This window comes from Melopsittacus undulatus, chromosome 3 (assembly GCF_012275295.1).
Source record: "Melopsittacus undulatus isolate bMelUnd1 chromosome 3, bMelUnd1.mat.Z, whole genome shotgun sequence".
NCBI lineage: Eukaryota > Metazoa > Chordata > Aves > Psittaciformes > Psittaculidae > Melopsittacus > Melopsittacus undulatus.
The window spans coordinates 4690702-4705220 of NC_047529.1; the positions used below are offsets into that span (position 1 = coordinate 4690702).

Sequence of the window (14519 nt, forward strand, 5' to 3'; positions counted from 1 at the left end):
GAAAGGAGCTCAGAGCACTGAGCTTTAATCTTGTAAGGTGCCTGAGAAAGGAGTCGCGGGCAGGATTGTTTCCTGTTCTACTTTGTGCCTTTCAGGGGGTAGAAAGTTGCATCAAAAGGGAAAGCAGCAAAAAATGGGAACAGGGAAGCAGGGCTGCATTCTTGTTCTGAGGCAACATTTTGGTGCAAACGCATATTACAGTTAACATAAAGCTCATGTTAGGTTGCCTTTGCCTGGTGAGGCGCTGGAATGGGTTGCCCAGGGAGGTTGTGAATGCTCCATCCCTGGCAGTGTTCAAGGCCAGGTTGGATGAAGCCTTGGGTGATATGGTTTAGTGTGAGGTGTCCCTGCTCATGGCAGGGGGGTTGGAACTGGATGATCTTAAGGTCCTACCTAACCCAAACCATTCTGTGATTCTATGATTCATTCCCCAACTGTCTTAATTCAAGTGATCTGATCCAGCCTGGGAACACTGAATGTCCTCAGGCATAAGGTCTGGAAGTGGTGCTAGGATAAGCTCATGTTTGGCAACAGTGGCTCCTCTGCCTGGATTTCTGCTGGGATTTGGGTTAGGATTTGGTTGTTTAACTGATTTCATTGAGGATTAGGTTGTATAGCATCAGGTAGGATTTTTAAAGATGCTCAGCTAAACATCCTTTACCTTGCAAAAGGGCCAAGTTATTTCTCCCATTGGTCCCTAGCACTTCTAAGGAAGCTGTTTTCCTGTCCTCTCAAGGTCCAGGATGCACATCCCCTGTGAGCACACGGATGCATCTCTCCCTGCCCTCCTGGACCAGGGTATGGGCAAGATGCAGAGACCTAGAGCCTCAAGTTGATTTAATCTGTACCTGCCCCTATAACTACGTCTGGCTTCCTCTGCCCCAAATTACCTAACTCAGCTGGCATTTCCTTCCTCATATTCCTTCCCTTACATCTACGCATCTCACCTGCTATAGTTTAACTAGCTGCAGTGGGGGAGCTGGCGGAAAGTGCGTGCTAACGCTGCGCCCACCCCTGCCCTTCTCCCTGCCTGGCTTAGAGAGAGACACTGTGTGCATGGAATTTTTAACATCAAAAGTTTCAATTACAGCAGGAAATGTCAGGCCGACAGAGTGCGACTGTTCCAGGTTTCCCATAAGGAATACTCCCACCCGTACTATTTACCCATATGGAAAAAACAACCCGGGATGGTATTTTTGTAAGTTCTCAGGTAAACGGAGCTGAATGGTATCATCACAGAGACGGCAGGCTTGCTGCAGGAGATGAAAACGTGTAAATCATAGCACACGCTCCAGAGCCTTTACAGTGCCTTTTTCATGAAAGAAAATCCCAGGATACAGGCTAAGTGGGATGGGGGCTGTCTGAGAGGCAGCTTAACCTCTAGCAAGTTAGCTAAGGGGAAAGAGGAATGGAACGGGATGGAAACATTGATCTCAGAGCAGGAGATGGTGTGGAAAGCAGCATACAGGGTGGCACGTACACATAGTGCAGTGGTCATACTATGAGCAGCAGAGCTGTGCGCCTCAGAAAGAGCCTGGCTTTGTCTTCTTGATACTGTCTCTGAGGTAGCTGAGACAGGAATACATCCCCCCTACCCCCTTCATCTTCTCTTCTTGAAGCTGTCTGAATCTAATGCTCTCAGCCTCTCCTTGGTCATCATGAGCTCCAGCTCCTCATCATCTTAGAATCATAGAATCGCAGACTGGTTTGGGTTGGAAAAGACCTTAAGATCGTCTGTTTCCAGCCCTTCTGCCATGGGTAGGGATGCTTCACACTAGAGGTTGCTCTTGGTTGATTTAAGATCTTGGATGCTCTCTCCTTGATTCATCCAGAAAATGCATCCCAACATGTGTTACGGGCAGCATCAAATGTAAGACTTCTATCATGGCCTCAGATATCTGCAGTGGTCTTGGGTCTTGCTTCCTCATGTAGAACGACTGCTGAGACGGATGATCCAGCCACTTAATTCATTGCCACTCCTGCAGGGACTCCATCATTTGCCTTAAGCAGGAACAGGTCATGCTTTTAATGACAGTGTTCAACCTGTGGGACTGTCTTGGACATACTGGTTCCTGAAATCTCAACTGGGGCTTCCAAAAAAGCCTGGAAAACTTAAATGGTCAAATTAAATCAGTACGTATGGTAAGGAATTTAGCACTTAAGTCACTTGGCTCTTCAGGATAATTCAGTGCATCCCAAAATCAGGCTCAGTCAGCATATTGCCCAGCAGAGGAGTTGTTGCTGTTGAGTTTGCAGCTCTCAGCCAACTGCTTCCTGATGGGAAGTGTCTGTCTCCATGTGTGCTGTAGGTATAGATGGGCACTTATTTACTGGAGGGAAGTTTAGTGTGAAACCTCGCTGTGTTCCTTGCAGGACAGCACAAGGTCCTAGCACAATACAGTGGTTTGCAGATGTGGTGGTACAGGGCTTCTGGTTAGGGCAAGTGGGGACACAAGAATTTTGTTTCATGGAAAATGGTGAGGTTTCAAATAGGTTTTAATGCCACAGGAAGATGAAAGCAAGGCCTCAGAAATGGTGCATGAAATGAAAATGAAAGGGAAGGAGGACTTTATAAAACAGCTATTAGCTTGCTGGTTGAGGAGTTCGCCTGGGCAGAGGGAGCTGTGCATTGGACTTGCTGCCCTCTATCAAACAGAGCAGGGATTTTTACCTACATCCCATATATGAGAGCCTGGGTGGTAGTGAAGAGAGCCCTGTGCTAAGGGGGATTCAGGGATGGGTTATATTCACAGTGTTAGCTGCAGATGGAAAGGGAATATCGCTATGTGTCAAGCAGATCCAGCTGTGGGCACATCCATGGCCACTGTCCCCAGCAACTCAGCTCTGGCTCACATGGCACTGGGAGGACCCTCTAATAAACAGAGGAGCAGGATGAGGACCATGAGATAGGGTGGGAGAAGGCAGCCTCTGAAATCCTTATCTCCAAATGCAGGTGTAATGGATGTCCAGGGTATTTGATTTTCTTAATTTTAAGAAGCTTATTAGCTATGGAGAATAATGTAGCACTATTCCCCATGATGCAAATCTGCATAGATTTAAATTGATGGGAATGATTTGCAACCTGTGTAAACAACTCTGTGGAGTCAATGGGGTCACATCAAGTTGTATCAGCAGAGGCTATAACCCATCATGCCTCCATGTAAGAAAAGGCAAGGAAACAGGGCTGTGAGGAGAAAATGAATTCAAAACCACAGCATAGGGCTTACAGGGTTTACAGAATCTTGGCCATCACTTTTCTCAGCCTCTGCATGGAAAACATCTGCATGTTACGTAGCACTTTGATGTCCACCATCCAAGCTGTGGGCTCTCCTGCCTGCTGAATGGTCCATGGCTCCTCTGATGTCAGCTGTCCTCGCTGGGAACAGGCAAGGCGAATATTGCTCTGAGCAGCTGAGCATACACCACCCGCTGGTTCCAGGGAGCTCATTCCACTTGTCTGCAAGTATGAAGTATTAAAGGGTTGCAATTATTGTTCCTTTGGAGATATTAAAGTTTAGAAGCTGCCTCTAATGACTGATGGATAGCAGTTGAGTGTAGTCTTTCTGTGGAAAGTTGATGGCTGCTACAAGATAAAGCTTGTGTGGGTAAAATAAATAACATCTTTCTCTTAGGAGCTAATGCATGGTGTTTGGTTAAGCGGTGGTGCCAAATCCAATGGGAATATACCTGTAATTATAGCAGGGAACCATGTAGCTGGGTAAAACGCTGACCGGGAGACCAGCAGAGATACTTGCAAAGGTCCCTGTTGGGGCTTTGTGTCTCCATGTAAGAACTTGGCTAACCAGTTCTGCTTCAAGCCTCAGTGCTGGAGCAGCACCGCCTGTGCACACGTGGCGGTCTTCATGTTCTTGTTGTTTATTGGAGGTGTAGGAACAGCAGCAGGTTCCATCTCCTAGGGTCAGTCATAAAAGGCAGCTTAGAGCAAGGCAAAGAGGTGGGCAAGGAGCAAAGGATGCAGGCAGGGACAGTGTATGTGTGTAAAACAACTGTGCTTTTAACTTGTTACAGCAGCTCAGCATCTGACCATTCGCTCGGGATGGGATTCCTCTGGCTCTGTGTGGACCTGTACCTAGATCTAGAGGTAAATGGTCTTCGCAGCTGTCAGGAAGCGATACTGATCTTATCCTAAGGGAGGCATCTGCTGTAGGCCAGGTGATTTACTCCCCAGAAGTGCCTACTCACTCCATTAACTCTGGTGGGAGGTGAATGTGGCTGAGCAGATGGAGATACCAACATTGTTGGGAGGTAGGTGAGAAAAACCCCATCCTTTCCTGCAAGGCAAGTGGGGATCAAGCTTTCCAAGGGAAAAACAACAGGTCAGTGTGTGAAGGGTCAGTCAGACAGGTCTGGGTGACCTCTCTCCAGCCTAGCCTGGTATGTAACTGAACTGTGCATGGGAGAACTGGTCCTGAAACACTCAGGTACCTTTCCCCAGTGTCACACCAAGGTAGTGACGTTGTTTATAGGTAGTGTTTGGAGACAGTTGTGTTGGAAAAGGCAAAGGCAGCCTCTGGAAGTGGTCATCTGTGAAAAATCCTGTTCACTGCTCACACCAATCCCCATCTCTGCAGCAGAGCCAATTTTAGCAATGACATCAGTGGCAATGTGCATTAAGTGCCATTAAAGCAAGAACTAGCACTAGGGATGGACTTGTCCCACAGGGAGAACGTTCCCTTTTGATCTGCTCTGCAGATCCTTTGCCTTCAATGAGTGGATCTGTACACCTCGCTCCTTCCACACACTGACATCAGTGGAAACTCTGTGTTTAGGCAGGTGCAAAATAGGCTGTGCTTAGATGCACCACAGCGATAAGGGCTCTGAACTGCCAATCCTGGAGGAAAATTCCCTGTCCTGCTCCTACCCTGCTGTTTAATTTTGGGTTACCTCTCCTGAGATCACTGAGTTTTCTGTATGGTGAGACTCACCATCCCAGTATGAGTCATTTAAAGGGTCCAATTAGTAATTGATGAAACAAATTAGCAAGATATTAAGGGCCTAGTGCAGTGACATGCTCCTAAAGTGATCTGATGAAGGACTTGGTATGCAAGCTGATGTATCAGATAGGCAATAATAACGCCAACTGGTTCATTCAGGAGAAAACAGGCATTCTGTGGTTACCATCCTCTGCTGAAAATACAGCACGATAGCAGGGCAGTAAGTGAGCAAAAGCAAAGGGGTTCTTTATGGGCATGGCAATAGTTTGTAGGTTCAATTAGGAATGTATTAAGGTCCTATTTTTGTGTAGCTGTGAAATTCTGCAGAGCTCTTAAGGCTGCACCTGGACGCAGTTGGGTCAGAGGATCCCAGTGCACATCACTGTGTCCGGGCTAGCTTTACATTCCAGAGTTTGGGTGCCAGGGTTACTTGTACCATCAAAGGAATGCCCACATTGTCCAGCAGATATGCCCAGTTCCCTTTGTGAGCCCTCCTCAGCCTGAGTTTGGAGAGGGGCATGGAAATGCAGGAAGGGAGAGAAGTGCAGTTAATGCCCTGATACATTTGGCCAACTCTTTCCTTCCTCCAGGTTGCCTGACTTAGGCATGGGTGCAATCTAGGGTGTACTTCAGTCTGCGACAGTGCTCCACATTGGTGCTGAGCTCAGCTCTTCCTCAGTGTGATACTGAGACTTCAAACCCAAGCAGCAGCCAGCCTATGAGCCAGAAATGTGGACAGAAAGCAGGTAAGTCCCAGGGCTGGGCACACTTGAACTGTTTTGAATCCCACTCATTACACAGTGATGTAGAAATAGACTTGGATTATGTTATAAAACTGTTTAGCCCTGACCCACATCGCAGTGAAGTCAATGGGATGTTGCCAGTGACTTAAATGGGCTCTGGAACAGGCCTGCAATGTTACCAGTGCCTTCAAATACTTCCTTCACCTGTAGGATGAAAGTCCTTCTCCTGAGTCAATGGGCCTCCTTACTTCTTCCTCCCCTCTCAGTTTCCATGGGCCCCTAGCATGGGAAACTCAGCCTTATTCATCTTTGTATTTCCATGTCTCTGAATCAGGCAGGTTCTGGGTATGTTCCACATAGAAGCCTGTTATCTTTTCGAATGGCAAAAAAGAGGGGATTTTTCCATAGTCACATAGTTTTTCCACAGAAATGTATTCATGAGAGTTAAACTTGCCCAAACTATGTTAATGTATGTGGTTGGCTTCTGTGCCAATTTTCATTGTGAATAAGACGCAAAATAAAAGGGCTCTTGTGTCTCCCTTTCCTCCTCCCTCAATCCCTCCCATAATTTTGGAGTTCATAAGCCCATTTTGTATGCGAATCAGATCAGGAGAGGAAAGGCAGGGGGGTTACTTTTGCTTTTAAACTATGCCTTTGCTTTAAACGACTGGTAGACACATGAAAGTTCTGCCTAAACCAAGAAGAGGTCAAGACAATGGGGCTGGCCCTTATAGTTGGTGTAAATTGGGATAACTCCATTTGTCCTGAGTGAACTGCACTGATTTACACCAAGGAAGGACACAGTTCATTGCTGTGGTGTTATTCTAATGTGTTTGCATCTGACAAGAGAAATAGTGTCTCTTTTTAATACAGATGTTAGGACTTCTGCTGAGCAGTCTCCTTCCTGAGCATGCACCGTGGGTTACCGCAGCGCACACAGCACATCAGTTGAGTTCAGGCAGCTCTGTTAGCCAGATGGCTATGAAACATTCATAATACAAGCTGTAGCTATTATGAGCCATTTCTCTTTGGTGCATGTCCTGACAAGCTGCTGTTATTAAGTTTCAGTGTATTTCTGTTAATGTTACCTACCTATTTTCATTCCTGTATGCTGTCACACGGAGCTGGTTGGCGTGGTCTTGGGAACTGGGCTTCAAGGCTCCTCCCTGTGAAAGTTGCCAGCTCATTTATTTGTTTCTTTCCAGTGGTTCAAGCTGGTGCGTTATTCAGAAACTTCTGACAGAGAGGGGTTGGGTAAACCTCTGATTCAGTTCGTTTGAAAGCAGCCTTGAAGTCCTCCTCCCCAGCTCGCCCTCCTGTGGCTCTGAAATAGGCTTCGATGAGGCTCATTTGGAGAGAAATCATCAGTGCTTCTGGTGGAGATGTCCCTCAGGTTGAAGGTTTCCAGCTTGCAGAGCTGTGGTACTTCTGGTCTGGAGCCTGACTCTCCCTGGCCTTTGTTTCTCAGTCTTAGAGCAGGAGGAAAGGGGTTCAAACACAACATGTGTTGTGAGGTGTTAAGGTAGGGTGGCAAGAAGATCCCTTCTGTTTTATCCTTATCCCAGCATCCTTCTGCAGGGGCAGTGGTCACCGGTCCAAGTTATGTTCTCCTGCTGGCTGCAAAGCCTCTTAACTGCTCTGGGTGCTCACTGCTGTCTCTTACCTGTGTTTAGCAACAGAAGGAGCTGTGATGCAGGACATGCTCTAGGATGCTGGCTGGTGGTATGAACCTTCTGGTATGGGCTGTGTTAGATGAGGTGGTTTGATAGCTGTAGGCTTTCCTCAGCCTGCCTTTGCCCTGTAGAAAAGCTGCTGATGCTGCTGCAGCTACAGAGGAGCCTGCACACAACCAACAGCACACACCATGAGCTGTTGTCTGTATGGATGGAGCACACCTCTACATGCCTGAGCTGAAAGGGCAGTGACAGCAATGTGCTAAGTGGTTACATGCAACCTGAAATACCTGGGATCTAAGTGTCATTCCTGACAAGATACTCAGTTTTGGGATGTCATGTGCACTGTGTAAGATTAACAGATGGACTAAGGAAGCTCTTTGTAGAGCATACTTGCAGCAAACCAGTTCAGTTGGTTTGTTGGTTTATAGCACTTATATGAACCGCCTGCAGACTGGGAGCTGTTTCTTTTTCATATGACACTAGTCATGTTAGTAGCAAAAAAGTGAAATCTTGAGATTGGCTTAGAAATCCTGAGGTTTTAGTACACAGAGCTGGGCACATGTTGCCTTCTGGTTTTTGCATCGAAGGTGCTCAGGTCCTTCCATTCACAGAGGGTAAAAACTGACTTTAAATCAGAGATGAGGTTCTTAGCTGTGAAAACCAGTGTAGTGGAAAGTCACTATCTGTAGTACTACCCACTATAACATCATAGGAGTTGGCCATTGTGGAGAATTGGACAACAGCTCGTACTTGAAGAAAGTATTCACAATGCAAGGAGTGCCTTTTGTTCGTGTGCACCTGAATATGTAGCAGACAGCTCCAAATTACTCTCTGCAAATGTTTTGTTACAGTGGTGGGTACAAGACCCTATGGGATGGATACCACAAAAGTAAGAGGGCACCCGCAAGCTCTTTGGCTGCAGTAGTCTCCTGAAGCATCCCCAGGATTCCTCTGTGTCTTGACTACATGAGCCAAGGGGCAATGGCCAAAGGGCAAGATTTCCCCTTGGCAGATCTTGGTGGGTCTCATTTCAGCTGGTGGTTTTTGGAGAGGAGCTGAGGAGTGAATGCACCGTGGCTGTTTTGTAATGGGTAGCCTGAGAAATTCCCATCACGGTTGCAATCTGCTTAGGTGGACCCATGTTCTCCTTTCCCAGCCTATGAAGAGAAACAAAAACATCTGGCAGGCAACAACTGGATTGTTTCAGAAACTCCCTGCTCTCCTTTCAAGGAAGTGCTTTTCACTCTGGTACTGGACTACCCAGTCCTGCAGACATTCCTTGGCTCTAATATCCAGTATTCCTGTCCTTTCCTGGGAGGGGGCCTTCTTTTGCATCTCAGATGTACATACCGAGGTGAGCCAGCTATTCATCCAGTGTCTTGGGCTCTGACCCTGAGCTGCATCCAGAATGGCCTCAGGGAGCAGCTCACCTGCCTCCGGGTATTCAGGAGCTATGACAAGGCTTCGGGTAGGCTGTTTAGAGTACATTTTCCAGCTGCAAAGGGAGAAGGGTTTTCTTTGCAGTTGTATATGAATTGTGGAAATGGAGAGTAATAGTGTTGTTGTTTCAAGAATTGTCACGAATGCTTGGTTTTGAGGCCAACCATTCAGCTCCTCTTATCTCTAGATGCTAATCTGTCTAAATGATTGCAGTGTGTCTCAGGTATTTGAAGGTGGGAAAAAGAAAGAAAGAATCAATCTTTGTTTCCCAAACTATCAAAAGCTTATTAGCCTCAGGCAGGTCTTTTTATCTGCAAGGAATAAAGCAGATACATCCAGATCCTCAGCCAGTATAAATCAGTTTAATGCCCTTGACCCATTAATTTTTCTCTTGCACTTTGTCCTGAGTGGGATTTAGGCTGTGTTTAAGCATCTCCTTTTCTTCCCAGTGTCCAGTTTGAAGCTTAGCAGATTAGCCCTGGCCCTTGGAGAGCTTGCACTGGAATCATGGAATGATTTGGATGGGAAAGGACCTTAAAGCTCATCCAGTTCCAACCCCCATGCCATAGGCAGGGACACCTCACACTAGAGCAGGTTGCTCCAAGCCCCTGTGTCCAACCTGGCCTTGAACACTGCCAGGGATGGGGCAGCCACAGCTTCTCTGGGCACCCTGTGCCAGAGCCTCAGCACCCACACAGGGAAGAGCTTCTGCCTTAGATCTAACCTGAACTTCCTCTGTTTCAGTTTGAACCCATTACCCTTTGTACTGTCACTACATTCCCTGATGAAGAGTCCCTCTCCAGCATCCTTGTAGCCCCCTTCAGATACTGGAAGGCTGCTCTGAGGTCTCCATGCAGCCTTCTCTTCTCCAGGCTGAACAGACCCAACTTTCTTATGATGCCACTCTGGTCTCCAGTGCCTACAGAGCTATGGAGTGAGGTTATGGGCCTTTTGTCAAGTAGCCAAGCAAGACAATTGTGAGGTAAGTGGACAAATGTGAGCTCTAAAGGTGAAGAAGGTGATGCAGCTGAGTTCAGATGACCCCAGGTAGAAGCAGCACACATATGGGTGCCTCTCGGTTCCTTGCAAGCCTGATGCAGTTTTATCTGATGTTTAGGCAGAGCTTCCCTAAGGCAGTGGGTGCCCTGGGGGGCTGCTGAAGGTTTTGGCTTCCAGGTTTCCCTGCTTCCCAGCTGAATTGTCTGTGCTCTGCAAAGGGGAGAATGTCTCCAGGAAATCTCGTTGCCACATGAAATGGGCAATGTTTTCCTCCCAGAGTAAAACCTACAGCTGCCACTTGGTTAGATTGAGGGACAGAGAGCTGGCAATTATAATGTTCATAGAGACTCAGCGACTTGTGCCAAGATTCATGTCAAGAAGAGGGTAAGAGCAGTAAATAAGGCCGGATCGTGCTGTTTTGGCATTGCTGGCAGAGCAGAGCCCTCTTCCCCTAACAGCTATGCTAGCCAGCAGCAGTTGTGACACCAGGAAATGAGGTGAGGATGGGGGGGATCACAGAATCCCTGTGCATCCCCCAGGCAGGACCCTTTCTTAAAGCAAGGGGAAACCCTCTGGTACCCACAGGTGGTTTCTTTGGGGATGGGGGTATCAAACCAAAGCAGGTTATCCCTTCTGTCCAAGAAGGTCAGGTTCCTGCAGGTCCCCCCCAGCCTTCTTCCTTTTCTATTTTAAGGGTGTGGTATATTTGGTAAGTTTTATGTTTATCAAGAAGTTGATTGTGTAAATAAAATTGCGGCCTTGTGTGCCAAATAGCTGGGTTATGCTTTCCTGGAGGAGAGCCAAGGCGGTGTGTGGGAGCATGCCAGTGTTAATATGTTCACTTTGCTATGAAATACGGCATGTGTGAGGCAGTGATGCTCTTGGAGCCGTGGTGCTGCTTAACCCTTCCCTGGCACCGTCATCTCCATGCTCTGCTGGGCTTCCCCTCCTGTGGTTCATAAACATTCACCAGCAGAAGGGGCTGAGGCTCTCATGGACTTAACTGGAGCCTGGCCAGATCCACAAGGAACTTCCCAAGGCTTGGGATCCCACCCCTATTCCCCTCCCATGGCAGGATCCTGGTGTTTCCTACAGCCGGCGTGTGAAGGCCTCAGAGAGAGGGCAGGTCAGGCACGTGCCTGGGGATGCCAGGGCAGGGAAAAGGGCCTTGGGCTAAGTGAGAATAAACTCTTCAGCTCTAATGACTTTATTCCCTATTTACTGCTAAGTGCTACCCAAAGTTTACCTTGTTTCTACCGTGCAGAGGCAGCCAAAGTGTTATTCCAGTGGCTGTTTGAGTAGCAGCCGATCACCGAACAGTTTGGGAGTGTTTTCTGCATGGGATGGTGCTGCAGAGCTGCAGCCTCTTGTCACTGAAGGCTTTGGAAGCACCAGAGTTATTCTCTGGTTGCTTTGTTACTTTTCCCCTACAGATCACACAGTCTCCATCTCGGAGCAGCTCCTATCTCCTTCCACTCATCCTTAGGTCGTTACATTCAGGAAGTGCTTAAAACAAATGAATGCAGAAAATGTAACCTCTTGCTTGCCACCAAAGAGGAAATCATGAGTCGGCTGCTTCTGCAGACAAAGCAAAAGTCCCAAGGATGCATGAAAAGCCTTCATTTTGCCAAGCAGCAGGGAGCAGAGTTAGCTGTGGTACAGTGGGAGGGCAGCCTGTGTGCGGGGGAATTCTTACAACTCCGACCAAAATAGTGACTTCCATTATTTACCTTCCTAAGCCGGAAACCTGCTTGCATTGCAGGCATTTATTGTAATTCCTCACATAGCTGGGGATGATAAGCCCCGCTAACCAGTCATTGCATGCTGGCTGAAAATGGTAGTTAATGTACACCGTCCACCCAAACAGCTTCCCTCCTTAACCCTTTCAAACTGGCCACGTTTGGGTTGGTTTTGGTTTTGGAGGAGGTTGCTGCTGATCAGCCTCACCTCAACCCTCCGTCTTCATTAAACTCAGTGTAGTGGAACTCTTTGATGCAGTCTAATCTATATGGGAGACTTCTCGGAGCAGTTCACACGTCGAAGATACACTGACTGTTATGGCTCAGATTTCAAAGGAGTCAAAGAGAGCCGTTTGGCTGACGTCCACTAAATGTCACTGAAATTTGGATGCATAACTCCGATGTGTTCCTTGAGCAGGCTGGATACTGTGGTTTGAGCCTACTAATGATCCTGAGCCCTAGCCTGCTGCAGTCAGTGAAATCCTCTTCGTTGCGCACTAGTTTGTACTATCTAGTGTTCAGACACTGTGTAGATGAGGTCCTCAGTGACATGGTTTAGTGGTGGTCTTGGCAGTCCTGGCATAATGGTTGGGACTTGATGATCTTAAAGGTCTTTTCCAACCTAGTTGATTCTATGATTCTGTGGGACCTCAGAGCAGCTTCCAGTGTCTGAAGGGGGCTACAAGGATGCTGGGGAGGGACTCTTCATTAGGGACTGTAGCGATAGGACAAGGGGTGACAGGTTCAAACTTAAACAGGGGACGTTTAGATTGGATATAAGGAAGAAATTCTTTACTGTAAGGGTGGTGAGGCACTGGAATGGGTTTCCCAAGGAAGTTGTGAATGCTCCATCCCTGGCAGTGTTCAAGGCCAGGTTGGACAGAGCCTTGGATGACATGGTTTAGTGTGAGGTGTCCCTGCCCATGGCAGGGGGGTTGGAACTGGATGATCTGAAGGTGCTTTCCAGCCCTAACTATTCTATGATTCTATGATTCTGTTCTATGATCTAGGCCTAAATGCCGAGGAGCTGAAAGAGCTTTGCTCTCAAGGGAGCAAATGAGAGAGGAAGCGCCCACCTAAGGGTTAGAGTTTGGGCAAGGGGAGCTTACCTTTTCCATCTGTGCTCATGCATGCATCCGTGTCTTCCTGCAGTTACTCCATCATAGCTTTGCAGTGTGCTGGAGTGCACTCAGCTGTCCCGGTGCCCTGTCCAACACAGGCTGTCCTCCCAGCATCGTGCAGCACTGATGTGCCCATGGGTTTGGTGTGGCACTCCGAGCTCTAGACCTGAGGTCACTGCTGAAATGCCTGATGGAAGCATCAGTTTCCATTCTTGGGGGAAGAGAGGGAAGGAGTTTGTATTTAGGCTCCTGCCCAATGCTGTTTGCATGGGGATGGGGCACCACATAACTCCCAGCAGGCTATTGTCTTGGGATTTGGCAATGTCCAAGGCACAAGGTGCACGTTGATGTTTGTGACCAATGTTATATAAATGCTGCTTGTGCAAGCCCAGCAGCTGATTTTACAAAACATGGGGAAAGATACATCCTTATCCAAGGGCAGGATTTAGCCCTAACTGCAATATCTTCCCAGGTATGATACAATAACAATACTTAGCAGGCATGTAGTTCTTAACATCATCAAAGCAATGTACAAGCAGCAACTAATTAATCCTCACAACACCCCTGTGAGGCAAGTATTACCATCCCCATTTCACAGATTGGGATGATGTGACTTTGGAAGGTCAAATGACTTGTCCAAAGCTAAACAGTCTGCAGTGGAGCTCATTAGTTCCTGGCTCACAGCCACCACTCAATGTACTTGCCCAGCCTATTACTGTATTTTATTATGCAAATCCCCATGGAAATTACAAGCCCAAAGCAGCCCACAGATCTAAACATGGTGCTTAGATCTAAATGCTGGATCCATTTGGTTTGGAATTGGTTCCAGAGACCTGCCAGTAATTTCATTGGATTTTGGGTGGCGATGGAATAAAACAGTGACTGTCAGAATTACAGAATCGTTTGGGTTGAAAAGGACCTTGAGATCATCCATTTCCAGCCCCCTGCCATGGGCTAGGACACCTCCTGCTAAACCAGTGGGGTTCCCTGTCATGCCTGGAAGCCTTCAAGACCAAAGGAGAGGCCATGAAGACGTGTACTGATGACTGTCCAGCTTCACCTTTGTTTGCACAGGCTCTCCTGAGGCCACCAACTAGTCCCAAGCTAGACAGGGTGTCACCAAGGTAAGTAAAATGACAGAGTTCAGCCTCAGTTCCTGCAGGTGTATTGCAAGCAGTGAATGGAGACACGTCTGCCTAGTCCCTGGAAGACTCTTTGGCCACAGGGTTGTAGCTGGCTATAGAGACAACTCAGGGAAGCAGCAGTGAACTGGGGTCTAATTCAGGCATACAGGGTTTTCTTCAGTATTGGCAAGCTTTGCACAAAAGCTGATGTTGTCCGTGCAAGCTGGCACTATTTTGATGATTCAGAAAGTCAGCCAAGCCCTGTCTGGCTTGCACAACAGCAGTTCTTGCGGAAAGCACCATGGCTTTTGCGTGTGCAAGGAAAGGAAAGGATACTCACTGTGTAACGTTGGATCAGGACTGGTTCTTGGCTCCTTATTTCACGGGCTGACAAGTGCACTGCTAGATTTCATGCGGGTGTCATCATGCCACTGAAAGCTATTTACACTAAGTCACCCTCCAGGAACTGGGTCACAACTTCTTCTTTCATGAGACTTGGCAGTGATCTCAGGGCTTTACTAGAAGCTGAAGAGAGGATGCCTATGTGCAACGCCAAAACCAACTGAGATGCAAAGGGAACTGGGCCCCGTGCCACTGATCAGTGCGTGGCATGTCAGGCTCTGAAGGCAATGGGATGGGACTTCGCTGCTTTGCAGCTCCAGTGGTTGCTGATGGTTGCCTTTTGCACCCTGAACAGGTGTAAATGACTACCCAGAGGCAAA

The 14519-nt window shown here is 47.7% G+C and overlaps 1 long non-coding RNA gene across 1 annotated transcript; it reads right to left on the reverse strand.

Moving 5' to 3' along the window:
• Positions 1 to 305: 305 nt before the first annotated feature.
• On the reverse strand, positions 306 to 12954 carry LOC117435968 (uncharacterized). Its single transcript, XR_004549506.1, has 3 exons — positions 12662 to 12954; positions 6791 to 8531; positions 306 to 3457 (listed from the first exon to the last, which is right to left on the reverse strand). It is a non-coding gene; the product is annotated as an uncharacterized lncRNA (long non-coding RNA).
• Between the last annotated feature and the right edge of the window lie 1565 nt (positions 12955 to 14519).